The 19,204-nt window shown below is 42.6% G+C and overlaps 1 protein-coding gene across 3 annotated transcripts in view; it reads left to right on the forward strand.

Moving 5' to 3' along the window:
* Positions 1-19,204, forward strand: part of LOC124142701 (neuronal acetylcholine receptor subunit alpha-10-like) — a 233,111-nt gene that overhangs the window by 55,361 nt on the left and 158,546 nt on the right. For all 3 annotated transcript variants that reach the window (XM_046511290.2, XM_048400757.1, XM_048400758.1), the window contains exon 2: positions 423-477. The gene's annotated coding sequence lies outside the window, so the exon portion shown is untranslated. The remainder of the gene's footprint in view (positions 1-422; positions 478-19,204) is intronic.

The raw sequence follows: 19,204 nt of genomic DNA on the forward strand, positions 1-19,204 counted from the left end.
TAGGGGCTTGTTTTGCTTCGAACAAAACTGCTTCCTCTTCATGTTTGGTAAATTGCCATATGAGTACATGTAGGTTGGTGTCACGTACCATTGTAAAATAACTAACTAGGCTGTTGTTGCATTTGAGGGTCTTTGCGATTGGCAAAAATGAAAATATTCCACATCCTTGTACTTTGTAACATTTGTTTTATAAGGAAGAAGATTTATCGATGTCAACTTATTTATTATGACGAACACAAAATTTCGGAATATATGTTTACTCCTTCATCATTCACCTGATGAAGGAGTAAGCATATACTCCGAAACGTTGTGTTCTTCATCAAAAAGAAGTTGATGTCCATACATTCTCTTCCTCATGTGTATCACTTCTAAAAGCCTTTCAAAGACTTGATTTGTTTTATGTAAGTAATTGTTTGTTTCAGGCCGATTCTCAGATGTGTGCATAACCCGAAATCCACTGACGCCCGAACAACACAGGTGAGTTATTGCCCGTACAAGCTACTTGATGTATGTCACTTGACTTGCCTTTGCATGTGTTTGTGAGTGCCACCGGTGGGCAAGGTACGCTCACCTTGTTATCATCACTGTTATCTGTTATCATCACTGTTTGATAGTGATTATTAAACACGTGCTTACGATATAGTCGGAATCGTACAATGGACAGGGATCTGAGGCTTTTGTTTACAGCTGTGGAAGTATACATGCCATGTTACGGCATCTTAGTAGACACACCATGTAACGGCTCACTAGGAGATCTATGCACCATGATGCGGGTCCGTAGGGACTTTATGAGGATCAGGATTTAGGGTCGACTGCATCAATATGGTTCATGAAGGACATTATGGAGGACGCTTTGCCAAGAATAGTTTGTCAAGGGCATATAAGCACTAGGGGGTGAGATCGGGAACACCTTAATCAAGAACACGTCCTACGACGTCCACTGGTCTGTATCGGGAGTGTTCAGCCGTTTTACACTTGGGTAACAGCATGGAAACAATACAAAACAAGTCAATTCTTTCATAGGCATTTAGACGTTGGAAGAAGATGTGATGCGTTTTACACATGGGTAACAGCATGGAAACAATACAAAACAAGTCAACTCTTTCATAGGCATTTAGACGTTGGAAGAAGATGTGATGCGTTTTACACATGGGTAACAGCATGGAAACAATACAAAACAAGTCAACTCTTTCAAAGGCATTTAGACGTTGGAAGAAGATGTGATGCGTTTTACACATGGGTAACAGCATGGAAACAATACAAAACAAGTCAACTCTTTCATAGGCATTTAGACGTTGGAAGAAGATGTGATGCGTTTTACACATGGGTAACAGCATGGAAACAATACAAAACAAGTCAACTCTTTCATAGGCATTTAGACGTTGGAAGAAGATGTGATGCGTTTTACAGATAACAACTGCTTTCTTATTTGTAGCGGCGTTTTAAGGCTACTTGATGCCTCTTCCTCATGTGAATAAAAGAAATTGGGTGGTTCTTTATTCGACATTAACTATGAGGCAGTAAGAGACGTCACTCTGTTCAATTCCATCTTCCTGAAGAACATTATCACCAACTACAACATTACCTCAGAAGTAGCCTTGGAACCTTACCTTCAGTAAAGAAGTTGTTATCCATAAATATAATCACCTCTTATACTGAACTAATTTATAGATGAGATATACAAAGACGTATTTCTTAGGGGTATATGGCTATGTTTGTGATCGTGTTTACTCGTACTATATCAAGAACAAATGACATGGAACTCATAAAGAACATGTCTTGAATTTCCAAATTTGACGCATCAGTGACAAAAATGATGTCCGATCCAATTCCCTATTTTGACTTGTACCATATGTTCCCATGTTTTTTTAGGTGAACAATTGACCTGCCTTTGCGTGTGTTTGTAACGGGTGCCACCGGTGGGGCAGGATACGCTCACCTTTTCGTGAACACCTGGTATCATCACTATTTGATAGTGGTTCATAAACACATGCTCATGATATAGTCGAAATTGTACAATCTACTCTGCTTTATGTAGAGATTTCTATTGGATATGGAAAGGCTTTTGTCGCTTATTTATTGACTTTGATTGCATTGCAACAAAAAATGTGGATGATGCAGAGAACATGTGTATGGGGACGTGATAAACAACTAAGAATATGGATCGTATGAATAATATATCTTAGCTGGAATTGCATTTAAAACAAATCATAGGATATGTTCTAAGAGAGCGATTTTGTTTTGTGAACGAAGGAGCTGAACAATTGTTTCTCTGACACCTGTAGGAATAGGTTACGCTTACATTATCGCGAATACCTTGTTTCGCCACTATTTGATACTGGCGAAACTAAGTGTTCGCGAAAAGGTGAGCGTACCCTGCCCCATCGCTTCAAGCAATACAAGCAGGGTTATAGGTTGTGTATTTAGCTTCAAGCAATACAAGCAGGGTTATAGGTTGTGTATTTAGCTTCAAGCAATACAAGCAGGGTTATAGGTTGTGTATTTAGCTTCAAGCAATACAAGCAGGGTTATAGGTTGTGTATTTAGCTTCAAGCAATACAAGCAGGGTTATAGGTTGTGTATTTAGCTTCAAGCAATACAAGCAGGGTTATAGGTTGTGTATTTAGCTTCAAGCGATACAAGCAGGGTTAGAGGTTGTGTATTTAGCTTCAAGCGATACAAGCAGGGTTAGAGTTTGTGTATTGAGCCTCAGGCAATACAAGCAGTGTTACCGGTTGTGTTTTGTACTTCCAACAATACACGTAGGGTTATAGGTTGTTTATGTAGCTTCAAGCAATACATGCAGGTTAAGAGGTTGTGTATTGAGCTGTTAGAGGTTGTGTTTTGAACTTCCAGCAATACAAGCAGTGTTACCGGTTGTGAATTGTACTATACCAGTGGTACTACAGGTGGTGGTGTGGTACTACTGTCAATACTAACTGTATTGCAGATCGTACATTCAGCTTCTGTCAATACCAACATTATTGCAGATGGCGCATTGTGCCTCAAGCAATTTCAACAGTTTTGCATGGCTTGTTTTGAACTCTTGAAACACAAGCACCATCTCAGGTCGACTATTAAACAGCAATAGCGAGGACAATCAGTTCAGCATGTTCTTCAGGCCATTGTGTTGATGTGAGTGACCGGGTGGTGTGTTGAGGAAGGGAGGGCTTTTGTGGACGTCACCGACCGCCTAGGGACCGTTACCACGACATGCCAACACAGCACAACAAAACGTCGCCTTTGTATTGGGCATTACCAAATGCACTCACAACAAATTGAAGAAATAAATCCCTCATGAAGGGGCTATTGTTACGATTCTAACGCATGATAAAAGTGATTGTTCTTGTGTCTTGTTCAAATCGATTTCTGTTTGATCACGTGTATTCTGCTAAGCGGTGTTCTGCCAACACATTTCTCACTGTTGGTATGGCACTGGGTACCGCATCCGTCACCATAACGTTTGTCTTCCAGTAATGACATCAACTCATGTAGGTAATACAAGCACTAATGTATCCAAGTACTGTAAAAACATACTCATCTTGATAACAGTAATGGTTACGTCCTTATCAGTGTAGCTATCTAACCACGCACATACGGTATTCTACCATATGTTCTAAGAGAGCGATATATAAATATATCCGTCTGTATCGCATTGCAAGCAGCGACGCTCATCTCAGTCCTTACGTTGCAGCCATACAAGTCGTATACTTGTGTATGACACAGAGGCGAGAGATACATTTTACCTTATTTGGATGGATTGCGCAGTATAAATGTAGAGAAATTATCAACACAACAGAACTGTGTATAATAAACACGAGGCATTAGCTCTTGAACTGTTGATACTGAGTGTATTATCCAAACAGTCGAGGTGTATTTTAGTCCACGGAATAACAACGCGCGCAGTGATGTCTTAACGATCATTGTGTACCGTATTGAATGCAAATGCACGTGGTATGTCTTGGCGTAGAGGTGAATATTGTTCCGAGAAATGCCCACTCGCGAGGTAGTGTTTCTATTTTTGGGTTATAGACGCATCTTTGCAATAATACCATGCGCTAGCTCTAGAGATACCGATACAGGGGGTATTATCTCAACAACCGTTTCGTATGTCCACACTAGGGGTACCGATACAAAGGGTATTATCTCAACAACCGTTTCGTATGTCCACACTAGGGACACCGATACAAAGGGTATTATCTCAACAACCGTTTCGTATGTCCACACTAGGGACACCGTTTTACTTCGGCAGACGTTTTGTTTACCTATACATAGGGAGTACCAAAAGATAACTTAAAGGTATTCTAGCAAAAGAGAACGTATGCGTTAGAGCTTAGTATACCGATGAACAAGGTGGTATACGTTAACACTGGCAATACCTATGCATAGGGTATTCTTACAAAAGAGTACGTATACGTTAGCACTAAGTATACTGATGCACTGGGTATTGTTCCAACTATGTCAGGGTGCGTGTTAGAAAAGCGATTAGCAACCGTAGTGTATGTTAAGCTACAGAAATGGGACGTTAGTCCCATGAATATCCAAAATGCACGCGGTATCGACATTTATTGTGTTAGATAACACTTACAATACGTATACGCATGACTCTGTATCATTGATGGCCTAGCGCTAGGAAGAAACCAACTGATAAAATAATCTTAATATATAAAAGAATGAGAAACGCCAATGCACGTGGTAATAATTCCTGTAGCGACTGTGATGCTGAAGTATGTATTATGTTGTGTTGTCAATACTGCGAAGAAGAAAGTGTGCGTTGTCCGTCGTTTGAATGACTTGCAAGTTGACAGTGCCATCAGGCTACAAAAGCATATGGCTTCCAATTCATACCTGCGTGGTCCATCATGTGCCGAATGACAAAATGAAAGCCATTTTCACGTCAAGTAGTAATGGATTCAATTAAGAATGTTTCATTCACGTCAAGTAGTCTATTAATTTTCAAAGCCCTCTTCACGTCAACTCTTCTATGGTTTTATGAACGTATCTGAACAACAAGGGTGCAATGACTTCATGAAAACCATGTTCATATGTCAAGAATGCTATGCATCTATGAAAGTATTGGGATTGCATTCCTCAGTCAATCGTCTTGTTTAATAAGACAAAACATCTATCTTTCAAGCTTGCAATGGGTTTTTTAAAAATCATTGAAGTAACACACTGTGCCTGGGGTCGATACAGTGTCAGGTCGATATCTTCCACAAGGTTCCACGCCCATGCGTCTCGGGCTGTCGTCCTCCACCTGGTGATGTCGCTGCTGTCGGTGCTGTTACCGCCTCGGTAGGCAAGTAGACCACAGACTGCAATATTAATTGCGTCCAAACCTACAGTGCAGTTAGACACGGCGCGTTACGGTTGAGTTACACGAATACTACTGATCATGAAGCAGCCTGCAACGAAATAGGTTCCGCTTGCTAATGTGCATATATCTTACTGGAATATTGGAAACTGTACATCTACAGATTTATTGTTATGAGATGTCAACAAATTTTATGGTATAAATGTTCGGGGGGAAAAGGCTATTCTTCATAATTATCATGGCATGGCCTGTTTAAAAAGTCTTTCGGCAAAAGGTAGATTGTTTGTTTGTTGTTATTGTTGACTTTGTACTTACACTGGGGTACAGTATGTGCCAAAATCACAATCACTGACAGAAGAAACATATTTTAGAACAGGCAGTTGGTGCCTTAAACATGCAAGGGTTGACTGAAGTACCATTAATGCTCTTAAAATCCTTAGCACTAGAACTGTGACTTCACGGCTGTTTCTCAGTTAATACCACTACCACCAATAGATCAGTGACCGGGACCATGCCACTCTTCCTCAGTTAATACCACCGCAACTACATCAGCGAATGATAACATCACACTTTTCTCGAGTTAATATCACCACCATCACAGGATCTGCGACCGATACCATCCCACTGTTCCCGAGTTGATACCACCGCAACTACTTCAGTGACTGATAACATAAAACATTCCAAACGTTAATACCACCGCAACTAGATCAGCGAGCGATAACATCCCACTTTCCAAAAGTTAATACCACCACAACTAGATCAGCGACCGATAACATCCCACTTTCCAATAGTTAATATCATCGCAATTAGATCAGCGACCGATAACATCCCACTTTCCAATAGTTAATACCATCGCAACTAGATCAGCGACCGATAACATCCCACTTTGCAAAAGTTAATACCACCGCAACTAGATCAGTGACCGATAACATCCCACTTTTCTCGAGTTAATATCACCGCAACTAGATCAGCGACCGAAAACATCCCACTTTCCAAAAGTTAATACCACAGCAACAAGATCAGCGGCCGATAACATCCCACTTTCCGAAAGTTAATACTACCGCAACTAGATCAGCGACCGATAACATCCCACTTTCCAAAAGTTAATACCACAGCAACTAGATCAGCGACCGATAGCATCCCACTTTCCAAAAGTTAATACCACAGCAACTAGATCAGCGACCGATAGCATCCCACTTTCCAAAAGTTAATATCACCGCAACTAGATCAGTGACCGATAACATCCCATGTTTCAAAAGTTAATACTACATCAAAGACTGATAACATCACACTTTCCAAACGTTAATACCATCGCTACTAGATCAGTGACCGATAACATCCTACTTTCCTAAAGTTAATGCCACCACCACAGGATCAACGACTGATAACATCCAACCTTCCAAACGTTAATACCACCGCAACTACATCAACGACTGATAACATCCCACTTTCCAAACGTTAATGCCACCGCAACTAGATTAGTGACCGATAACATCACACTTTCCAAAGGTTAACGCCACCGCAACTAGATCTGCGACCGATAACATCCCACTTTCAAAAAGTTAATACCACCGCAACTAGATCAGTGGCCGATAACATCACACTCTCCAAAAGTTAATGCCACCGCAACTAGAACAGTGACCGATAACATCACACTCTCCAAATGTTAATGCCACCCCAACTAGATCGGCTACCGATAACATCACACTCTCCAAAAGTTAATGCCACCGCAACTAGATCAGTGACCGATAACATCACACTCTCCAAAAGTTAATGCCACCGCAACTAGATCAGTGGCCGATAACATCACACTCTCCAAAAGTTAATGCCACCGCAACTAGATCAGTGGCCGATAACATCACACTCTCCAAAAGTTAATGCCACCGCAACTAGATCAGTGGCCGATAACATCACACTCTCCAAAAGTTAATGCCACCGCAACTAGATCAGTGACCGATAACATCACACTCTCCAAAAGTTAATGCCACCGCAACTAGAACAGTGACCGATAACATCCCATTCTCCAAAAGTTAATGCCACCGCAACTAGATCGGCTACCGATCAAAAACATCCCACTTTTGCCAAGTTAATACCAGCAATAGCTGATCAGTGACCGATAACATCCCTCTGTTCCCGAGTGAATGCCACCAATAGTCGGCCAGTAACCGATATCACCCTACTGATTCCGAGTTAATACCACCGCAACTAGATCAGTGACGAATAACACCCCACTGGTCCCGAGTTAATACTATTACCGCTAAATCAGTGACCGATAACAATCCACTGTTTCTGAATTAATACCACTGCCTCTAAATCAGTGACCGATATCATCCCACTGTTCCCAAGTTAATACCATCACCTGAAGATCGGTGACCGATAAACCATCGCTGTTCCGCAGTCCATACTACACCATTAGATCGGTGACCCATACACCATCGCTGTTCCTCGGATACTGGGTTCCCAACAGCTCTGTGACTTGAATAAAATCGTTGTTCGGGAGTTTCCACCCCCACCAGCAGCCATGGGAGATTTCAGCGTGAACCTGCCTGGAGGAAGGGAAGTAACTGTGCAGTTCTCACGGTATTCCTGTTACTGATATGGTCATGGAGCGCTGATCGATATGCTTACATCTCACTGTAGATACCACTCAATTCACCGAGTTAGCTAACGGGAAGAAGCTCATCTGTCTGACATAGAGATAGCAGGACGTGTGCTGGTCCACGTTACTCTCAGTTACAGTTGGATGTCTTGGGGACACTGAGATATTTGTGTAGGTTGCAGTTAATGATACACCTAGATACGGCATCACGGAGACAGATACTGTTACGTACAAACAGGGGAAAAGATACCCACAGACGCCGTAAAGTTGCGAAATTGGGAACTGCAAGAGCAGTCCTTGATACTGTTACATTGAGACATTGATCCAGCGGTCCTGTATACTCCCACATACAGTATTATGGGCACAGGGGATTTCCGGGTGGAACGGTCCTATATACTCCCGGGTACCGTTACACTGGGGAAAGGTGGGGTCCATGGGGAACGGTCAGATATACGCCTATGTACCGTTAAACTGGGCTAGATGGGACTTCTCTAGATAGCTGTCCTATATACTTCCAGATACTGTTACATTGAGGCAGGGGAGACTTCTTGGTGTGGTCTGGAAACACCCAGATACAGTTAGATAAAGACAAGGGATTTCTGTAGGGAACGGTCCTATATAGTCCCATGTATAGTAGTGAAACTACTGAGAGACAATGGTATTTGGAAATGTTATTTTTAATGTCTCATTAATTTCTTAATGATTGATCTGATTTGTTTCAACTATGAACACCTGCGATTGGTGTTAGCATCCCGGCCTTCCAGACAGGGTTGAGTCCCCTGATACTGGAAGACTTGCTGCGTTCAGTTCGAGAGCGTCCCTTGACGTCATTTGGAAAAGCTTCACGATGTCTTAATATTTGTAGAGGGATATTATGAGAGGCACACATAGCGCAGTTTATGTATTGTCTGTTTGGGAAGTTTCTTATTATGAGACAAAGTGAGCCCAGGCTATATACGGAGACCTCAGGCAAGTCTGGTACAGTCTCTTGCCGTTTGTCGTGTCGGGATGTCGACAACAATAGCTGGTATATGTAGTTATTAATTAATGGCGAAATAGCCACAATTGCCACAGTTAATCTGGTTCCCTCTATGGAAGGATATTGCAAATGTATTGCGCATATATTAACCAAGATAAATATGTTTATTACTCCGCACCACTTCCCTTCCTCTCAATTCCATTCCATTCAATGGTTTATTGTCTGAAAGGCCATTGGCCCATATACAAGTGTGTTACATGGACGCACAGTTATATTAACACATATTACAGTATGCGGGGTATCAATACAACAACTGACGGAACATAAATGGATGGATGTATGTATAAAGATATTTGAACGTGTCAACTATTTTGCTTTGACAAAAGACATACAAAGTTCTTAGTAGATATATATGATAATGACGAGATGGGTAAATATTCCATCTCGCTTTATAAACAGGGCAAATAAACATTAAATGAAATTCGTCTTAACACCCAGGTTACAAACAAAAGAAGCAAACTCTAGGCACTTTTCAATAAATATTTTCCCTTATTCACTTTTAGATCACTTAGACATGTTTAAAAATCATGTATAAAAACGTATTGCGGACATGTATGAATTCCAAATTTGAAAGAGTGTTCTAGGAGATATTTAATATGTCGTATCTTGAACTTTCTGAAAGCGTCGAATGCCAATTCTGTCGGAACGTATCTAGGGCCAGAGTACGAAGTTGTTATTAATGTCACCAATAGATTGCGATATCCATATAAACACAAAGCCATAATTAAAAAAGTTTTAGCGTATACGGGAAGCCCATGTGTTGTCCCTAGTATTATCAAGATATACAAGCATATTCTAAGTTTTCTTTTGCAAATAATGTTCAGGTATAACTATTTCAGCCAATAGCGTAGGCATCGTGTACAAGATGTAAGATATGGTGGAAACCTTCCACATTCACCATAAGCCATATCACTGTGAGTAGACATCCCCACATTCAGAAATATTTTCCAGGCGGACAGGAGAATCTTTTCGATAAAATAACACATTCGGCAGCCCCATATATCATATTTGGGCTTTATTTGAGTTGTTACAACGCCAAGTTTATACACAACGGGCGCGAATTCTCTTTTATCGATGAATTTAACATCGCCTTCCTTAAGTTTAATGTACTTGAGAATAATATTCCAAGGTATTTTTATTGTCCGACACTATTCATATAATCACCTTTAAATGTCCGCTTAGTAGGCAAAAGGGCATCCTTTTTTCTAAAAATCATAATATTAGTATATATAACTTTATGTCAAGTTTCCATCTATCCAAATACATCGATATAATATTCAGTTGCTTCTGTAATCCTGGTATGGTGCTTCCCCATACACCAGCTTCCACTTCACGTTAAAGCCGCCACCGCGATCTCCTACACACGGTATGTTAATATGTCTCTGTCCAATTGTAGTATGTCTCACTGTAACAGCCTGTAAATATGTCTCTGTCCTATTGTGGTATGTCTCACTGTAACAGCCTGTAACTATGTCTCTGTCCTATTGTAGTATGTCTCACTGTAACAGCCTGTAAATATGTCTCTGTCCTATTGTAGTATGTCTCACTGTAACAGCCTGTAACTATGTCTCTGTCCTATTGTGGTATGTCTCACTGTAACAGCCTGTAACTATGCCTCTGTCCTATTGTGGTATGTCTCACTGTAACAGCCTGTAACTATGTCTCTGTTTGACGGTTTTCCTCCACTGGTCACCATCCACGAAGGCCTTTCTCGCGGTTACCCATCATACATTTGTCTCACTGACAGCGGTCTGAGTCGGACTAGCGGGTTTACTCCTCAAAGTTCTGTTACCAAGTATTCCACAAAATTGGCTCCATGGAGGTCTGTGCTCGACTGGTATTTTCCATGAAGGTCAGTGTTTGACAGGTATGTCCTTGAATGTCCGTGTTTGACTGGTATTTTACAGGAAGGTCTGTGTTTAACGGTGGTTTTATGAAGTTCTGTGTTTGGCAGGTATTTTCCAGGAAGGTCTGTGTTTGACAGGTATTTTCCAGGAAGGTCTGGGTTTGAGAGGTATTTTCCATGAAGGTCTGTGTTTGACAGGTATTTTCCATGAAGGTCTGGGTTTGACAGTTATTTTCCATGAAGGTCTGGGTTTGAGAGGTATTTTCCATGAAGGTCTGGGTTTAACGGTGGTTTCATGAAGTTCTGTGTTTGGCAGGTATTTTCCAGGAAGGTCTGTGTTTGACAGGTATTTTCCAGGAAGGACTGACAGGTATTTTCCATGAAGGTCTGTGTGTGACGGGTATTTTCCATGAAGGTCTGTGTTTGACAGTTATTTTCCATGAAGGTCTGGGTTTGAGAGGTATTTTCCAAGAAGGTCTGTGTGTGACGGGTATTTTCCATGAAGGTCTGTGTTTGACAGTTATTTTCCATGAAGGTCTGTGTTTGACAGGTATTTTCCAGGAAGGTCTGTGTGTGACGGGTATTTTCCATGAAGGTCTGTGTTTGACAGTTATTTTCCATGAAGGTCTGGGTTTGAGTGGTATTTTCCAAGAAGGTCTGTTTGTGATATGTATTTTCCAGGAAGGCCTGTGTTTGATGGGTATTTTCAAAGTAGGTCTCTCTTGAGGGGTATTTGCCATGGCGATTTGTGTTTGAGGGGTATTTTCCATGGACGTCTGTGTTTGAGACGTATTTTCCATTGAGGTCTGTGTTTCCGTGAAGGCCTGTGTGTGACAGGTATTTTCCACGAAGATCTGTGTTTGACGTATTTTCCAAGAAGGTCTCTGTGTGAGAGGTATTTTCCATGAAGGTCTGACAGGTATTTTCCACGAAGGCCTGTGTTTGACAGGTATTTTCCGGAAGGTCTGTGTTTGACAGGTATTTTCCATGAAGGCCCGTGTTTGACAGGTATTTTCCATGAAGGCCTGTGTGTGACAGGTATTTTCCATGAAGGCCTGTGTTTGACAGGTATTTTCCATGAAGGCCTGTGTGAGACAGGCATTTTCCACGAAGGCCTGTGTTTGACAGGTATTTTCCGGAAGGCCTGTGTGTGACAGGTATTTTCCATGAAGGCCTGTGTGTGACAGGTATTTTCCATGAAGGTCTGTGTGTGACAGGTATTTTCCACGAAGATCTGTGTTTGACGTATTTTCCAAGAAGGTCTCTGTGTGAGAGGTATTTTCCACGAAGGTCTGACAGGTATTTTCCACGAAGGCCTGTGTTTGACAGGTATTTTCCACGAAGGCCTGTGTTTGACAGGTATTTTCCATGAAGGCCTGTGTGTGACAGGTATTTTCCACGAAGGCCTGTGTGTGACAGGTATTTTCCATGAAGGCCTGTGTGTGACAGGTATTTTCCATGAAGGCCTGTGTGTGACGGGTATTTTCCACGAAGGTCTGTGTTTGATGGGTATTTTCCACGAAGGTCTGTGTTTGATGGGTATTTTCCATGAAGGCCTGTGTGTGACAGGTATTTTCCACGAAGGTCTGTGTTTGATGGGTATTTTCCAAGAAGGTCTCTCTTGATTGGTATTTGCCATGACGATCTGTTTCAGGTTTTTTTTCTATAAAGCTAAGGTCTATGTTTAACGGATATTTTCCAGGAAGATCAGTGTTTGAGCTTTTCTTTCCATGAAGGTCTATGTTGGACGGGTTTGTTCCATGAAGATCTGTGTTTGACGAATGTACTCCACACGTGTGCGTGTATGAAGGGTATCGTCATCAAGGGGTAGATCCTCCCCGTATATCTCTGTCTGTCGGATATATCAACTTACTCCAGCGTACGCTTGACATAATTATTACCCAATTATGATTGTCAAAGTTATATTTACTGATAATGATTTCCGAACAGGCGATGAATCTGATGCATCCTACCAAAGACTCAAAGAGGAGCATGTTTAAAGTCGTTTAAAACTGTGGTTTGGAAGTCGCTATCATCCCATGATAATCTACTCAATTAGAGAGAATGATGAATAATTTATTTCCTTAGGATTTATGCATTTCTTCATATGTAGAATATTTCCCACCGCATTTGTTCATGTTCGCTTGAGGGTTATTTTCAATGTAAATCAATACATGATTGATTCTATATTACAGCAATTAGCTGCAGGAGTGAGCCTATTTCAGCTGCACGCGCACCCAGTGTCACGAGCAGGTGGCCCCCTGTAGTACTTACCGAGACATCACGACTAGCGCCCATTCATCTATGTCTAAACCAGTATTCATTATATAAGCTGTGTGTAAGTGCCAGCAAAACTGCCGACCACACTGTAGGCCCCGATCACAGAGCAAGGGAGATAACTCCTCGTCAGTACAGTTTGATTAATGTTTTGTTTTGTTTGTTTCTCAGCAATATTCCAGCTATATGACAGCGGTCGGTAAATAATCGAGAGAGAGAGAGAGAGAGAGAGAGAGAGAGAGAGAGAGAGAGAGAGAGAGAGAGAGAGAGAGAGAGAGAGAGAGAGAGAGAGAGAGAGAGAGAGAAACAACAAACAAACACAAAAACAAAACAAAGAGTTGAAACCCACACCTTACTTTTGCGAGAGAACAGAGTGTTGATACCCGCTCCTTACTGTTGCGGGAATCAGGGTGTTGTTGATACCCACTCCCTACTGTTGCGAGAATCAGGGTGTTGTTGATACCAACTCCTTACTGTTGCGAGAATCAGGGTGTTGTTGATATCCACTCCTTACTGTTGCGAGAGAAGAGGGTGCTGATATCCACTCCCCACTATTGCGAGAGAACAGGGTACTGATATCTACCCCTTATCGTTAAGAAAGCACGAGGTGTTACGAGAGTTGGATGTTGCTACCACCCTCTACCGTTACGAGGGAGTGGGATGTTTGAAGTTGCTGTAGTGTATGGTGTGTCATAGTTAAGTCCTTCGGTTCTTAATACACGTTATGGAACGGTTCATGCTTATTTCATGGATGGTTTATATTGAATTCCCCTTCCTCGCCAGCAGCATCTTTGTATGAAGAACTTGCTCCGTGTCAAGGGCAACAACAGCTCGTAACGCTAATCGTGGTTGTTAATGGTATATCTTACAGACCATCTATCGATTATTTACCCACCAGACATACCGCCACAAATCGCTCCCATAATCATGTTAGAAACTTACCCTGTAAAATATATTTCGGGCTCGTAACTGCTAAAACTGTTTTCGTCGCCCTCGATATATTATCTCGTGTATCTCATCCAGTAGGTGAGCGTGGGGCCATCTATATGCAAATGCGGTGTTTAGTGTGGGACAGGCCAACACAGACGCTGATGATTCCCACCTCTGGATGTACCGTGTACAATATCTAGATGCCTTGCTATTAGTTAGTTTGTAAGATTTGTGATCTCCAGTAAGGTGGGAAGATGAGTATTTGAGTTAAAATGGAAGATTTGGTCATTAGGAAGATATGCTGTTATGTCCAACTGTCACGTTGTGGTCTATTCGTTTTGATGTTAGACTTCACAGTGGCATTGAGTTATTGTTATGTATTTGAAAACAGTCTCAGAGATGTGGTTGACATCATTATGTAATTCGCCATGAAGATACAAGTGCACAGTGGGCCGTCATTGCGCCATGCTCGTCCTGAAACCGACGTGAAATTCAAGTACAACCTTATATTAGCCCTCAGGGCCCGTGAAGATCCGGGGAAGAATAGGTCTTCAGCAACTCATGCTTGCCGCAAAAGGCAATAATGCTTGTCGTAAGAGGCGACTAACGGGATCGGGTGGTCAGGCTCGCTGACTTGGTTGATGCATGTCATCGATCCGAATTGCGTGGATCGATGTTCATGTTGTCAATCACTGGATTGTCTGGACCAGACTCGATTATTTTCACACCGCCGTCATATAGCTGGAATATTGCTGAGTGCGGCGTTAAACAACAAACAAACAAACAAACTTAGCGTTCAGTGCTCCGTGCGCGTCCTTAAACCGACATGAAGATACAAGTGAATGAGTGAGTTTGGTTTAACGCCGCTTTTAACAGTATTCCAGTTATATCGCGGCGTGTCAGCTTAATGTGGGAGGAAAGCCCGAAGTGATGCATGTCTCAGACGTTTACCACTTCGGTGAAACCCACGAGCACGGGTATGGTGCTGACAAACCTAGAAACATAATCGGGGCGAACCAGGATTCGAACCCACAATCATAGGTTTCTGGCGTGCCCAAGGGACGCAACTCTGCACAGCGAATTGCGGCGCCTTAGACGACTGAGCCACCCGTGCCCCCCTGAAGATACAAGTACATGTTAGCCTTCAGTGCTCCGTGTGCGTCCTGAAACAGATTAAACATGGAGTGAGTGAGTTAGTGCCGCTTTGTCAAGGCACATCTCTGTTCGGGGCTTGCGGAAGGAGCATCACACATTGTACGCAATGAATCCAAGTTGTGACAAGCCAATGCTGTTAACACCAGGCCACACAACCGCCCCTATGAGAGCGTGGGTAGCGCATTGAAGGGTGATTACGATGAAAGGTAAACTATAAATGGTCACTGAGTGAACCATCTGGGATATCTGAAATCAGTGGTTGATAACACGAGCAACGAGTCACGATGTGATCCGGCTATGATAGTGCTACTGACTATAACACAACATGTCACCGTGGCAGAATATATACTGAACCGCAAAAGAAACGTCACTCCAAGTAACATTGCATGAAAAGTTGTCATTTAAATATCTGGGTAATTTTGTCAAAGTTTCTAAATTTAACATTACCGAGCATCATGGTGTGGGGTGGAATTGGTCTTGCAAAGAGGTTAGGCCCTATGGTCTTCCAGAACATCGATCCAGGGAGAGGCAATGGTGTCACAGCAGCTCGGAGCATTGATCAAATCTTGAGACCACACGCCATACCTCATTTGGCACGTCGCCGCAACCACGAGTTTCACCATGATAACGCCCGTGCCCACACTGTGAGAGCAACAAGAGACTTCCTCCAGCGGAATGACATCAGAACCATGCAGTGGCCTGCCCTCAGTCCCGATTTAAATCCCATTGAACACCTGTGGGACGAGATTCAAAGACGGCTGAATGACGTCCGACCAAGGCCGACAACTGCAGCTGAACTGCGTCAGGCGTTCCTCAGAGTGTGGGCTCAAGTGCATATGGCCTTCATCAACCGCCTCATCCATTCCATGTATCAATGCACATGGCTGACACACGAGATACTGACTTGTGATGCCATTTTCTCAGAGACTAGTGTTGTGTTTCACTTTAAGAACATTTGACACTTTAATTTCAATCTTGATGATCAGTTTTGCCAAGTTTCATCTTTTTGATATGTCTCAACGTATGTTTACCATGTTTGGACAATTAAGGTTTCTCATATATCTATCCATAGTGACGTTTCTTTTGCGGCTCAATATATTACTACTGCCACAACTTAATCATTCCCTGCACCTCATCCCACACCTCGTCACCTCTTCTTTAAACAAGTTACCCCAACTATCATCCCCAATCACCCCTCTCCCATTTGATCCTACATCCACACCCGCTCCCACATCTACACACCACCACCACACCACCACATCCACACACACACACACACACACCAACGCCACACACACACGCGCAATCACACTACCAACACCACACCACCACATCCACACACACACACACACACACACACACACACACACACACACACACACACACACACACCACAGTCACACTACCACCACTACACCAAACACACACACATGCACATATGCGCACACACAATACACACACACCACACAGTCACACTACCACCACTACACCACACACACACACATGCACATATGCGCACACACAGACCACCACACACATGCTACACACACACACACACACACACAATCATACAAACACACACACACACACACTCAACCACACACACACACACACACACACACACACACACACACACACACTCACACTCACACTCACACTCACACACTCACACACTCACACACTCAACAGTACAAACACACACACACACACAAACAGTTCCCTCAACCCATCTCTTCACTCATCTTCACATAATACCCGCGTTTTCCATTCTACTGAATCCCCCCATTCCCCACCCCCCAACCCCCACCCCCTCGAATTTCACCCACCTGAATCCCACCCCCTCATGCTCACCCTCACTCTCGTACATAGTTAACTCCCTCCCTTCCTTGACACCACACCAGAACATCACCCCCGGGCCGTTACATCGCGGCGACAAGCACTGCTTCCAAATTCAGTCAAATATCATTTTCTGGAGCAAACTTGATTAGCAAATGGCGTGTGTTCTTATGATGACACCATCCCGAGGCCCAATGAATACTCAATAAATATTGTAAATGCGAAAAGGCCACTTAAACTATCCTTTTTCCTCTTGAACAAATTCTGGATCTTGAAATTGGCTTTAAATAGAGATTTGTGAGTGTGAGAAGCTCTGCTTTCATGTCTCACCAAAATCTTTTTAAAATGATAATTATCTTGCTTCGTAAATAGATGCAAATGGTTTCTGTGTATGGCCGGTTTGTGCAGTAAATGCTCTATTACCTGGCCCCGAACTTACTGGGAGTGGTATTACAAGTGTTTGTACTTGGTTCAGACCAGATGCGTCTTCAAATATGTACTCCCGCTGTCTAAACCGGCCCATTAGTAAAGTCGGGAAAGCTTATTCGTTAACGAACATCCAATGTGGAATCGCTGTCAAACTTACAATATAAATCATGTCAGTTTCTTAAGATATTTGTGCCAGCAAATTGGCGCATGTCTTAGGGAAACAACTGATGATTTGAAATCTTGCATCGTCAGACAAGGTGATAGAAATGACTCTTCGTTCGATTTTCACTTCAGCAGCTGATGTTGGTTACGCGATGACACGATTTAATAGTAATTACAAATAGTATGTTAAGGGGGCATCACTGTTGATGCCACACCATGAAGACAATAATGTCAGTCACTCAATGTCAGTCACACCTTGTGACATATATATATCATAGATAATGTCACACTGTGTGAGATATATATGTGATAGACGATGTCACACCATGTGATATATATAGGTCATAGACGTATGTCACTCATAGTGATATATAAAGGTCATAAACGATGTCACGCCGTGTGATATATACTGGTCATGGCTGACGTCAAGCCGTCTTGCTGTATATCGTGGTATAGACGATGTCACACCGTGTGATATATATAAGTCATAGCTGACGTCAAGCCGTCTTGATGTATATCGTGGTATAGACGATGTCACACCGTGTGATATATATAGGTCATAGCTGACGTCAAGCCGTCTTGATGTATATCGTGGTATAGACGGTGTCACACCATGTGATATATTTAGGTCATAGCTGACGTCAAGCCGTCTTGATGTATATCGTGGTATAGACGATGTCACACCATGTGACATATATAGGTCATAGCTGACGTCAAGCCGTCTTGATGTATATCGTGGCATAGACGATGTCACACCATGTGATATATATAGGTCATAGCTGACGCCAAGCCGTCTTGGTGTATATCGTGGCATAGACGATGTCACACCGTGTGATATATATATAGGTCATAGCTGACGTCAAGCCGTCTTGGTGTATATCGTGGCATAGACGATGTCACACCATGTGATATATATATAGGTCATAGCTGACGTCAAGCCGTCTTGATGTATATCGTGGTATAGACGATGTCACACCGTGTGATATATAAAGGTCATAGCTGACGTCAAGCCGTCTTGCTGTATATAGTGGCATAGACGATATCACACCGTGTGCCATATATAGGTCATAGCTGACGTCAAGCCGTCTTGCTGTATATCATGGCATAGACGATGTCACACCGTGTGATATATATATAGGTCATAGCTGACGTCAAGCCGTCTTGCTGTATATCATGGTATAGACGATGTCACACCGTGTGATATATATATAGGTCATAGCTGACGTCAAGCCGTCTTGCTGTATATCATGGTATAGACGATGTCACACCGTGTGATATATATAGGTCATAGCTGACGTCAAGCCGTCTTGCTGTATATAGTGGCATAGACGATGTCACACCGTGTGATATATATACTGGCACGTCCTGTCCATACGTTATACATTCCATTGCTGTCACGTACCATGTCACATCGTGTTGACGATGTATGCCCTGTCATGGAAACTACTAACACGTCATGTGCATGTCAAGGACATCTTCAATGATACAGAGAGTTGTCTCCTGTCCGAGCAGAATAGCCTCCAGGTTGTGTTTTAATAACGCAATAGCGCAAAAACACCGGGTACAACCAGCTCTTAATGCACGCCCTCAATCGTGAGCTGGGCGAGGGGCAAGCGG

The sequence above is a fragment of the Haliotis rufescens genome, unplaced genomic scaffold (genome assembly GCF_023055435.1).
Source record: "Haliotis rufescens isolate VD_foot unplaced genomic scaffold, xgHalRufe1.0.p SCAF_20, whole genome shotgun sequence".
NCBI classification, from domain to species: domain Eukaryota; kingdom Metazoa; phylum Mollusca; class Gastropoda; order Lepetellida; family Haliotidae; genus Haliotis; species Haliotis rufescens.